Consider the following 8,435-nt stretch of genomic DNA (forward strand, 5'->3'; position numbering starts at 1 on the left):
TGGGCCCCTGTGCGCCGCCTAAGCCCCGCCCCCAGCTGAGACACCCATGTGCGGCCCTGGGCGAAGGGGTTTGGCAGCGCGAACGGGCCGCCTAAGCTCCGCACCCATCCGGGACCCCCATGTGCATCCCTGGGCAGAGGGGCTTGGCGGACTGAATGCACCACCTAAGCCCCACCCCAGCCGGGACCCCCGTGTGTGGCCCTGGGCTGGCGGGACCCCCGTCTGCGGCCCTTGGAGGAGGGCTTGGTGGTGCTGTCGTCTCGAAGAAGCCCTATTCTTGGAGGAATTCTCCTGCAACGGGCTTCTAGTCTGTAATCTAACACCGCAATGACCATAGATCAGCGTGGGTGGGCAGGGCTGAGAGCAGGGTGAGGAAATAAGCCAATCAGAGAAAGATAAATATCACTCATATGTGGTATATAATGATCAACATAAACTGATGAACAAAAATAGATCCAGAGACAAATGGTAGGGGAGGGTTAGAGATCAACCAAAGGACTTGTATGCATGCATATTAGCATAACCAATGGACACAGACACTGGGGTGGTGGGGACATGCCCTTGGGTGTGGGTGGGGCCAGGGGGATCAATCAGGGGCAAGGAGACATATGTAAAACTTTAGAAAATAAAATAAATAAATAAATAAAAATAAAATCAAGAACCTGGTGCATCTAGCTTTGGTTTTTCTCAAGATTGTTTTAGATATTCAGGGACATTTGTGCTTTCATACAAGCTTTGGTAAAGAAATTCCACTTGGCCCTGGCCGGTTTGCCTCACTGGATAGAGCGTCGGCCTGGGGACTGAAGGGTCCTGGGTTCGATTCCGGTCAAGGGCATGTACCTTGGTTGGGGGCACATCCCTGGTAGGGGGTGTGCAGGAGGCAGCTGGTCAATGCTTCTCTCTCATCAATGTTTCTAGCTCTCTGTCCCTCTCCCTTCCTCTCTGTAAAAAATCAATAAAATACATATTTTAAAAAAAGGAAATTCCACTTGAATTTTGAATATAAATTGCATTGAATCTGGTAGATTGGTTTGGGTAGTATGGACGTTTGAACAATATTTATTCATCCAATCCATGAGAATAAAATTATGTTTTTATTTCTTTGTCTCCTTGGATTTCTTTATTTTTCCCTTTAAAATTTATTTTATTCTTGAGAGTATTACAGATATCCCCCATTTTCCTCTTTTTGCCCCTCTCTACCTGGCTTCTGTCCCACCCAAGGACTTTACCTTTCTATTGTCTGTGTCAGTGGGCTATGTATATACGCATAAAAGTTATTTGGTTAATCTCTCCACACTCCCTCTTCCCTCTGATATGTCATTATGTTCCATGCTTCTATGTCTCTGACCTATTTTGTTCATTAGTTTACTCTGTTCATTAGATTCCACGTATAAATGAGATAATGTGACATTTGCCTTTCTCTGACTGGCTTATTTCAATTAATATAACAATCTCTTGGCCCACATGCTGTCTCAAAGGGTAAGAGATCTTTCCTTTTTACTGCTGCAAAGTATTCCATTGTGTAAATGTAGCACATCTTTTTTATCTACTCATCTACTGATGGACACTTGGGCTGTTTCCAGATCTTAGTTATCTATACTACTAAAAGGGTAATATGTTAATTAGACCAAACATCTTCTGGACATATTTCCAGACAAAGCCATGGCAATCAGGCAGGCAGGTAGAGGCAGTTAGGGGTGATCAGGCAGGCAGACAGAGGTGGTTAGGGGCGATCAGGCAAGCAGGGGAGCAGTTAGGGGCATTAGATAGGCAGGCAGAGTGGTTAGGGGCAATGAAGCAGGCAGGCAGAGGGGTTAGGAGTGATCAGGGAGGCAGGCAGATGAGCAGTTAGGAGCCAGCGGTCCTGGATTGCGAGAGGGATGTCCAACTGCTGGTTTACGCCCAATCCCACTATCAGGCCTAAACTGGCAGTCAGACATCCCCCAGGGGTCCTGTATTGGAGAGGGTGCAGGCTGGGCTGAGGGATCCCCCCCCCCATGCATGAATTTCTATAGTCTATAATAATAAAATGCTAATATGCTAATTAGACCATATGTCTTCTGGACGTCATTCTGGACATCTTTCCTGACTAAGCTGGGGCTGAAAGGAAGCCATCCCAGGTCCTGGGTGCCTGTGGGTGGCCCAAGGGAAGCCAGCCTGGGTCTCGGGTGCCCATGGTGACTGGAGGAGGGAAGCGGCCCAGGTCCTGTGTGCCAGAGGGAAGCCGGTGCCAGCAGCTGGGGGAAGGAAGGCCTACTCTTGCATGAATTTTCGTGCATTGGGCCTCTAGTTTTAAATAATGCTGCTATTAACATATATGCCAGGCACATATTCTTTTTGATTGGCATTTCTGGATTTATAGGATATATTCCCAGATGGGAGATCCTCTGGGTCAAATGAAAGTCCTTTTTTTTGGGAACTCCATACTGTTGTTTTTTTTTAAAATATATTTTTTATTGATTTTTTACAAAGAGGAAGGGAGAGGGATAGAGAGCTAGAAACATCAATGAGAGAGAAACATCAATCAGCTGCTTCCTGCACACCTCCTTCTGGGGATGTGCTCGCAACCAAGGTACATGCCCTTGACCAGAATCGAACCTGGGACCTTTCAGTCCGCAGGCTGACGCTCTATCCACTGAGCCAAACCAGTCAGGGCTCCCTACTGTTTTTAACAGTAGCTGCACAAATCTCTGCATTACCACTAGCAGTGTTCCCATTTCTCCACATCCTCACCAGCACTTGCTGTTTGTTGATTTACTGATTGTAGCCTTTCTGGCAGGTGTGAACTCATTGTCATTTTAATTTGCATCTGATGATTAGTGACATTGAGCATTTTTTCATATGTCTATTGGCCACCTGTATGTTCTCTTTGGAGAAGTGTCTATTCAGGTCCTTTGTCAATTTTTTATTAGATTGTTTTCCTTGTGTTGAGTTTTATGACATATATTTTGGAAATTAACCCTTATCACATGAATTATTGGAGAATATGTTTTCCCATACCATGGGTTCCCTTTGCCTTTTGAGGATGGTTTATTTTTCTGCACAGAAACATTTTAGTTTGATATAGTTCCATTTGTTTATTTTTTCCTTTGTTTCTCTTACCCTCAGAGATGTATCTGTGAAAATTCTTCTACGTGAAATATCTGAAATTTTTACTGCCTATTGTTTCTTCTGAGATTTTTATGGTTTCATGACTTATATTTAAGTATTTTATCCATTTTGAGTTTATTTTTGTGAATGGTGTGTGTTGGTGGACTAGTTTCATTTTGATGCAAGTATCTGTCCTATTTTCCCAACACCATTTATTGAAGAGATTCTCTTTACAACATTGTATGATTTTGCATCCTTTATAAAATATTAATTTTCTATAATTGTGTGGGTCGATTTCTGGGGTCTTTGCTATGTTCCATAAACCTATGCCTGTTCTTATGTCAGTAACAGGCTGTTTTGATTACAATGGCTTTGTAGCTTGATATCCAGTACTGTGATCCCTCCAACTTTGTTCTTCTTTCTTAATATTGCTATGGCTATTTTGGGCCTTTTGGGTTCCATATAAATTTTTGGGATATTGTTCTAGATCTGTGAAATATGCCAATGGTAAATTAGTAGGAATTGTTTTGAAACAATAGAATGCTTTGGGTAGTGTGGACATTTTAATGGCGTTAATTCTTCCAATCCGTGAACACATTATGTTACCACTTCTTCGTATCTTCCTACATTTCTTTTTGCAATGTGCTATAGTTTTCCGAGTATAGGTCTTTTACCACTGTTGTTAAGTTTATTTATAAGTACCGTATTTTGTTGCTGTTATTGCAATGGTAAATGGGATTGTTCTTTTTGTTTGTTTGTTTGTTTTTGACCACTTTTTTTCTTTATTGATTAAGGAATTACATATGTGTCCTATCCCCCCATTGCCCCCCCCCACTCATGCCCTCACCCCCTGGTGTCTGTGTCCATTGGTTAGGCTTATATGCATGCATACAAGTCCTTTGGTTTATCTATCCCCCTTATCCCCACCCTCCTCTTCCTTCCCTCTGAGGTGTGATGGTCTGATTGATGCTTCTCTCTCTGGATCTGTTTTTGTTCATCAGTTTATGTTGTTCATCAGATTCCATAAATTAGTGAAATCATGTGATATTTATCTTTCTCTGACTGGCTTATTTCGCTTAGCATAATGCTCTCCAGTTCCATCCATGCTGTTGCAAATGGTAAGAATTCCTTCTTTTTTACTGCAGTGTATTATTCCATTGTGTAGATGTACCACAGTTTTCTAATCCACTCATCTGCTGATGGAACTTAGGCTGTTTCCAAATGTTAACTATGGTAAATTGTGCTGCTATGAACATAGGGGTGCATATATCCCTTCTGACTGGTGTTTCTAGTTCCTTGGGATATATTCCTAGAAGTGGGATCACTGGGTCAAATGGGAGTTCCATTTTTTTTTAAATATATTTTATTGATTTTTTACAGAGAGGAAGGGAGAGAGATAGAGAGTTAGAAACATCGATCAGCTGCCTCCTGCACATCTCCTACTGGGGATGTGCCCGCAACCCAGGTACGTGCCCTTGACTGGAATCGAACCCGGGACCTTTCAGTCCGCAGGCCGACGCTCTATCCACTGAGCCAAACCGGTTTCGGAGGGAGTTGCATTTTTAACTTTTTGATGAAACTTCATATTGTTCTCCACAGTGGCTGCACCAGTCTGCATTCCCACCAGCAGTGCAAGAGGGTTCCTTTTTCTTTGTGTCCTCACTAGCATTTCTCATTTGTTGATTTGTTGATGATAGCCATTCTGACAGGTGTGAGATGGTACCACATTGTCATTTTGATTTGCATCTCTCGGATAATTAGTGACTGAGCATGTTTTCATATGTCTCTTGCCTTCCTTATGTCCTCTCTCAAAAACTATCTATTTAGGTCCACAGCCCATTTTTTTATTGGGTTGTTTGTCATCATTTTGTTAAGTTGTATGAGTTCCACGTAAATGTTGGAGATTAAACCCTAATGAGTGATAACATTGGCAAATATGTTCTCCCATGCAGTAGGCTTTCTTGTTGTTTTGTTAATGGTTTCTTTTGCTGTACAGAAGCTTTTTATTTTGATGTAGTCCCATTTGTTTATTTTTTTCCATTGGCCTAGGAGCTGTATCAGTGAACATATTCCTTTGGCTTATGTCTGAGATTTTGCTGCCAGGCTATTCCTCTAATATTTTTATGGTTTCTGGTCTTATGCTTAAGTCTTTTATCCATTTTGAGTTTATTTTTGTGTATGGTGTATGTTGGTGGTCTAGTTTCATTTTTTTGCATGTATCTGTCCAATTTTCCCAGCACCACTTATTGAAGAGACTGTCTTGACTACATGTATGTTGTTGCCTCCTTTGTCAAATATTAATTGAGCATAGTGGTTTGGGTCATTTTCTGGGTTCTCTATTCTATTCCATTGTTCTATATGTCTGTTCTTGTGCCATTACCAGGCAGTTTTGAGAACAGTGGCTTTCTAATACTCCTTGATATCTGGTATTGACATCCCTCCTACTTTGTTCTTCTTTCTCAGGATTGCTGCAGCTATTCTGGGTCTTTTTTTATTCCACATTAATATTTGCAGAGTTCATTCTAGGTCTGTGAAATATGCCTTTGGTATTTTAATGGGGAGTACATTAAATTTATAGATTGCTTTGGTTAGTGTGGACATTTTAATGATGTTGTTTCTACCAATTCATGAACCTGGTATATTCTTCCATCTGTTTATGTCTTCCTCTATCTCTTTTTTCAGTGTCCTGTAGTTTTCCAAGTACAGGTCTTTTACCTCTTTATTTAAGTTTGTTCTTAGGTATCTTAATTTTTTGGTTGGGATTGTTTTTTTAATTTCTCTTTATAGGAGTTGATTATCCTATATAATAAAAGGGTAATATGTAAATCGACCAAATGGCGGAATCACCAGTCGCTGTGATGCACACTGACCACCAGGGGGCAGATGCTCAACATAGGAGCTGCCCCCTGGTGGTCAGTGTGCTTCCACAGGGGGAGCACCGCTCAGCCACAAGCCTGGCTGAAGGCTGGGGAGTGCAGTGGCGGTGGCAGGAGCCTCTCCTACCTCTGCAGCAGCTCTAAGGATGTCTGACTTAGGGTTTAGGCCTGCTCCCATTAGGCGGGCCTAAACCCTCCGTGGCACATCCCCTGAGGGCTCCTCGACTGCTGTAGGGTGCAGGTCAGGCTGAGAGAACATCCACCCTGCCCGAGTGCACAAAAGTCATGCACCAGGCTTCTAGTTGGTGTATAAAAAGGTTATCAACTTATGGATATTAGTTTTGTAACCTGCTACTTTGCTGAATTCATTTATTTAATATAGTATGCTTTTGTTGGAGTCTACAGGGTTTTCTATGTACAATATTATATCATCTGTAAATAATGACAATTTTATGTCTTCCTTTCCAATTCGAATGCTTTTTATTTTTTTCTTCTGTACTGATCACTGTGCCTAGGACATCCTATATTATGTTGCATAAAAGTGGTGAAAGCAAACATTCCTGTCTCTTTCCCATTTTTAATGTGCAAAATCTTTTATTTTTTTCACATCAAGTATGATGTTAGTTGTAGGTTTTTATATATGGCCTTTAATATGTTGAAATTTTTCCCTCTATTCCCACTTTGGTGAGAGTTTTTATCAAAAAAGGGTGTTGGATTTGGTCAAAAGTGTTTTTCAGCATCTATTGATATAATCATGTGATTTTTGTCTTTCAGTTTCTTTATGTGATGTATCATATTTATTGATTGCTAATATTATACAGCCTTGCATCCCCAGAAATACATCTCACTTGTTCATGGTATATGATCTTTCTAATGTATTTCTGCTTATAATGTGCTAATATTTTGTTGAGGATTTTAGCATCTATGTTCATCAGGATTACTGGTCTATAATTTTCTTTCTGTATGTTTCTCTGGTTGAGTAATTAGGGTAATTCTGACCTTGTAAAATGAGCTTGGGAGTCTTCTCTCCTCTTTCATTGTTTGGAAATAATTTGAGAACATGTGTTAAATCTTTTTTTTTAATGTTTGGTAAAACTCTCCTTTGAATCCATTCAGTCCAGGACTTTTGTTTGCTGGAAGGTTTTATTTATTTATTTATTTATTTATTTATTTATTTACTTTATTACTGCTTTAATTTCATTTGTTGTTCTTGCTCTATTCAGGTTTTCTGATCCTTCATGATTGACCTTTGTAAGATTGTATGTTTCTAGGAATTTGTCCATTTTGCCCAGGTTTTCAAGTTTGTTGGTAAATAGTTTTTCATAGTATTTTCATACAATTCTTTGTATTTCTGTGGTAACAGTTGTTATATTACCTATTTCATTTCTAATTTTATTTATTTGGGTCCTCTCTTTATTTCTTGATGAGTCTGGCTAAAGGTTCATCAATCTTGTTTATCTTTTCAAAGAACAATCTCTAGAATTGTTTGATCTGTGTTTTTGTTTTAGTCTCCATGTCATTTATTTCTGCTCTGATCTTTATTATTTCTTTTCTTCTAGTTTGGGCTTTACTTGCTGTTCTATTCCTAATTCTTTTAATTGTAATGTTAGAGATTTTATTAGAGCTTTTTCTTGTTTCTTTTTTGTTGTTGTTTTGTTAATCCTCACCAAAGAATATTTTTCCATTGATTTTTTAGAGGGAATAGAAGAGAATGGGAGACACACACACACACACACAGAGAACATCTATATGAGAGAGACACATCAATTATTTGCTTCCCACAAGTGCCCCGACCCAGCCGGGAGGCTGAGTCCGTAACCAAGGAACATGCCCTTGACTGGTATCAAACCCATTCCAGTGACCCTTCAGTCGACAAGGCAAAGCTCTAACTACTAAGCAAATGGCCCAGGGCTTTTTATTGTTTCTAGAAGTAGGCCTGTAATGCTATAAACTTTCCTCCTAAGACTGCTTTCACTGTGTCCCATAGATTTTGGGTTGTTGTGTATTCATTTTCATTTGCTTCCAGGAAGTTTTTCATTTCTCCCTTGATCTCATTTATAACCCATTCATTGCGCAATAACATGCTATTTAGCTTTTATGTGTTTTAATGTTTTTGAGGGTTTTTTTAATAGTAGTTGATTTCTAATTCCATGCCATTGTGATCTGAGAAGATGCTTGATATGATTTCAATCATCTTGAACATGTAGAGACTTGTTTTGTGTCTAACATGACGTCTATCTTTGTGAATGACCCATGTGCACTTTAGAAGAATGTATTTGCTGCTGCTTTGGGATGAAATGTTCTATAAATATCAAATCCATTAGATCTAGTTTCTAATTTAAGGTCTCTGTTTCCTTGTTGATTTTTAATCTGGAAGATCTAACCATTGAGGACAGTGGGGTGTTAAAACCCCCTATTATTACTTTATTGGTTTAAATCTCCCCCATAAAGTCCACCGATTTTTTAAAA

The sequence above is a fragment of the Myotis lucifugus genome, unplaced genomic scaffold (assembly GCF_000147115.1).
Source record: "Myotis lucifugus unplaced genomic scaffold, Myoluc2.0 scaffold_50, whole genome shotgun sequence".
In the NCBI taxonomy this organism is placed as follows: Eukaryota; Metazoa; Chordata; class Mammalia; order Chiroptera; family Vespertilionidae; genus Myotis; species Myotis lucifugus.